Here is a 4,504-nt window from a genome sequence, read left to right as displayed (position 1 = left end):
TGGCGCAGGCCGACTCCTCTGGAACCCGGGACCCGCGCAGCTGCCGGCCTCCCTGCAGCCGGAGGCCTGCCGCCGGACTCTGCTCCCCCTCTCTCTTGCCTGCCCGCTTGCCTTCCTGCCAGTCCCGGGCGGGGGCCCTGCTCTTGGATCTCCTGTCAACGGCCCGACAAAGACTGCAGCCGCGGGGGGTGCCAGCCGCCCAGCCTCCTTAGCTTAGGCCCCTCCCACCGGCAGCAGCTGTGCCCAACCAGCTGCAAGCGAAAGCCGAGCGCCAGCACCTACCGGCAGAGGCAAGGGGCAGCTCTCTCTCGGGAGGGAGGGACGGGGACACGCGCGCGCACGCATACACGCCTGCCTGCTGAAAAAAAAGAAAGCAAAGGTGGATATACTAAGTTTTTTGGAGGGAAAACGCCCGGCGTTCGAAAAGCCTGCAAGGATGGGGACGGACACACACACGGACACACACACACACCTCCCTGGAAAAAGGAAAAACCTAAGTTTTTTGTAGGGAAAACGCACGGGAGCTGAAAAGGGGGGCGGCCTGCTTGCCGAGAGTGACGAGACGCGGGAAAGTGCACAGAGGGAGCACGGGAACGGAGACGGAGACAGGGAGGGGGAGAGAGAGAGAGCAAAGAGACACGCAGATGGATGAGAGACGAAACCCGAGAAGAAGGAGCTCCAGTCCACCTCGCTTGCTTGCTCGCTAGCTACGTCGGTCTTTTCACCGCTGAGAGAAGGTGGTGCACCACTCCCGGAGGCGCTGTAATACCGGGCCAATGCATGGAGAGGACAGAACAAGCTCCTGATCCAGCTCCCTGTTCCAAAAATCCGTTTAATATGTGGTCAGATTTTTTTTGTTTGTTTTTTATTATCAAAAATAGCAAAGGAAAACTAAATCACAATTATACTGTCATTTTCAAAAAACACACCCGAAAAACAAACAAAAAAAAAGATACTTAAAAACAAATAAACACTGGGTGTCGATCAACCATTCCTTTTCTAAATATCCGCTAAAGATTTCCACTTTTCTTTTACAGCACGATACCGCAACTTTTCTTTATCTACCGCCACCATACACTTAATGTCCCCCACTATTTTGTTGTAAACCCCACCCACACTCCATGACACCCCTTTTTTGACCAAAGCATTCCTAGCGGCCCACAAATGCAATTTAACACAACTCATAAAAAACCATATTACAAAAACCATCCCTTTCATTCTCACACGTCCTCTAACCCCAAACATTATAGTAGCCAGATTTGTCTTAAACCCAGCCTCTATGGATTTCAATAAAGGTGCACATTTATTCCACACTTGTTGGGCAAAAGCACAAAACCAAAAAACATGCTCAATTGTCTCAATAGACCGTCAGTCTGCTCGCGGACATTCAGTTTGTCTAGATAGTTATGCCTGTGCAAAACGTCTCGCACGGGAAGTCTCTTCCAAACCAGCTGCCAGTTCAGATCCATCATGTCTGGCCGCAAACCTTTGGGTTGAACCCTCCTCCAGGTCTCGGCAGCCACGTTCCCGACAATTCTGTCCTCTCCTTGTCTCATTATAGCTCTGTACAGTGCCCTGTGGTTTCTCAGAGTCAGCACATCCTCTGCCACTAGATGTTTCCGGACCCAGGACACTACATGTCTATAGTGCCACAGTAAATCCTCCCCATGCGGGATGTCGTTCCTCCAACAGGTGAGATGCCGCAAGCTGTTGGCAAGCCAAAACTTTACAAAAAACTGATAATTATGCAATACTGATTGGCTCAAAGCAACACATAACCCCGACACATATACAGTGCCTTGCGAAAGTATTCGGCCCCCTTGAACTTTTCAACCTTTTGCCACATTTCAGGCTTCAAACATAAAGATATAAATTTTTTATTTTATGTGAAGAATCACCAACAAGTGGGACACAATTGTGAAGTGGAACGAAATCTATTGGATTTTTGAAACTTTTTTAACTAATAAAAAAATGAAAAGTGGGGCGTGCAAAATTATTCGGCCCCTTTACTTTCAGTGCAGCAAACTCACTCCAGAAGTTCAGCGAGGATCTCTGAATGATCCAATGTTGTCCTAAATGACTGATGGTGATAAATAGAATCCACCTGTGTGTAATCAAGTCTCTGTATAAATGCACCTGCTCTGTGATAGTCTCAAGGTTCTGTTGAAAGCGCAGAGAGCATCATGAAGACCAAGGAACACACCAGGCAGGTCCGTAATACTGTTGTGGAGAAGTTTAAAGCCGGATTTGGATACAAAAAGATTTCCCAAGCTTCAAACATCCCAAGGAGCACTGTGCAAGCGATCATCTTGAAATGGAAGGAGTATCAGACCACTGCAAATCTACCAAGACCTGGCCGTCCCTCTAAACTTTCAGCTCAGACAAGGAGAAGACTGATCAGAGATGCAGCCAAGAGGCCCATGATCACTCTGGATGAACTGCAGAGAACTACAGCTGAGGTGGGAGAGTCTGTCCATAGGACAACAATCAGTCTTACACTGCACAAATCTGGCCTTTATGGAAGAGTGGCAAGAAGAAAGCCATTTCTCAAAGATATCCATAAAAAGTCTCGTCTAAAGTTTGCCACAAGCCACCTGGGAGACACCCCAAACATGTGGAAGAAGGTGCTCTGGTCAGATGAAACCAAAATCGAACTTTTTGGCCACAATGCAAAACGATATGTTTGGCGTAAAAGCAACACAGCTCATCACCCTCAACACACCATCCCCACTGTCAAACATGGTGGTGGCAGCATCATGGTTTGGGCCTGCTTTTCTTCAGCAGGGACAGGGAAGATGGTTAAAATTGAGGGGAAGATGGATGCAGCCAAATACAGGACCATTCTGGATGAAAACCTGTTGGAGTCTGCAAAAGACCTGAAACTGGGACGGAGATTTATCTTCCAACAAGACAATGATCCCAAACATACAGCAAAATCTACAAAGGAATGGTTCACAAATAAACGTATCCAGGTGTTTGAATGGCCAAGTCAAAGTCCAGACCTGAATCCAATCGAGAATCTGTGGAAAGAGCTGAAAACTGCTGTTCACAAACGCTCTCCATCCAACCTCACTGAGCTCGAGCTGTTTTGCAAGGAAGAATGGGCAAGAATTTCAGTCTCTCGATGTGCAAAACTGATAGAGACATACCCCAAGCGACTTGCAGCTGTAATCGCAGCAAAAGGTGGCTCTACAAAGTATTAACGCAAGGGGGCCGAATAATTTTGCACGCCCCACTTTTCATTTTTTTATTAGTTAAAGTTTCAAAAATCCAATAGATTTCGTTCCACTTCACAATTGTGTCCCACTTGTTGGTGATTCTTCACATAAAATAAAAAATTTATATCTTTATGTTTGAAGCCTGAAATGTGGCAAAAGGTTGAAAAGTTCAAGGGGGCCGAATACTTTCGCAAGGCACTGTATACAGTTCAACTTGATTGGAATATGTGGTACTCCTCTACCTCCCATTTCAATCGACCGGTACATATCTAGGCGCTTAATATACTCATATCTTCTGTTCCAAAGAAAACCAAAAGTTTCTCTAGTAAGATACCTATTATATCTCGCAGGCATCGGATATATATTCGCCAAGTAAATCAAGGCTGGTAGAATGTCAGTTTTTAAAACTATTACTTTTTCTACAAATGTTAAACGTTTATCACCCCATCTTAACCTCACCCTTATTGCCTCTAAAACCTGAAGCCAATTGTAGTGCACCGTTCCCTGATTTTGGAATGAGATACCCAAAATCTTTAAAGGGCCTCTACAAAAATCCAGGCCATATATGCCCTCCTCTCTATCTCTCCATAACCCAAAAAACTTAACTTTACTTTTTCGTCTATTAATCTGGCCCCTGATACTCTAGCAAAGTCTTCGAAGATGGCCAAAGATTTTTGCAAGCTGTGATCGGAGGTCAGCACCAAGGTAATGTCATCTGCATACAAAGTCATCTTAACTTGCTCTCCGCCACTCCCAGGCAACAATAATCCATCTGTACCTGGGTCCCCGTTTACCATCCTTGCAAATGGTTCCATATAAAGGACAAACAACAAAGGGGACAGTGGGCAACCTTGTCTTACACCAGAATGCTGTTTCACCAGTTTGCTGACAAAACCATTAACCACCACTCTACTACCCACCTGTGTATATAAGGTCTTCAGCCATCCAATAAGTCAGCCCAAAACCCATCCTTTCCAACACACACCACAAGAAATTGTGCGACACTTTGTCAAAGGCTTTTTCTAAATCTAAATTAGCCAATACTAACGGAATATTCCGTTGTTAGGACCACGCTATTGCGTCTCTGACTAGTTGGAGAGACCAGTCAATCCTCCTTCCCCACACGCCACAAGTCTGGTCTTTCCCTACTACTGTCCCCATCACCTCTTTCATGTGGTTAACCAAAACCTTAGCGATTATCTTATAATCTGTACATAACATCGTAAGCGGCCTCCAATTGCCTAGATCAGTTGCCTGTCCTTTTTTAAACAACAAAGTCAACACCC

General features: G+C 45.8%; 1 pseudogene; it reads right to left on the bottom strand.

Annotated features, from left to right (window-relative positions):
* Positions 1–735: 735 nt before the first annotated feature.
* LOC148647671 (U2 spliceosomal RNA) lies at positions 736–890 on the bottom strand (annotated as a pseudogene).
* Positions 891–4,504: the final 3,614 nt, after the last annotated feature.

Source organism: Lepisosteus platostomus, chromosome 15, assembly GCF_059453375.1.
Source record: "Lepisosteus platostomus isolate fLepPlt1 chromosome 15, fLepPlt1.hap1, whole genome shotgun sequence".
Taxonomy (NCBI): Eukaryota; Metazoa; Chordata; class Actinopteri; order Semionotiformes; family Lepisosteidae; genus Lepisosteus; species Lepisosteus platostomus.
Note: the sequence above shows the minus strand (reverse complement) of the source record. Positions and strands in the feature narration are given on the sequence as shown.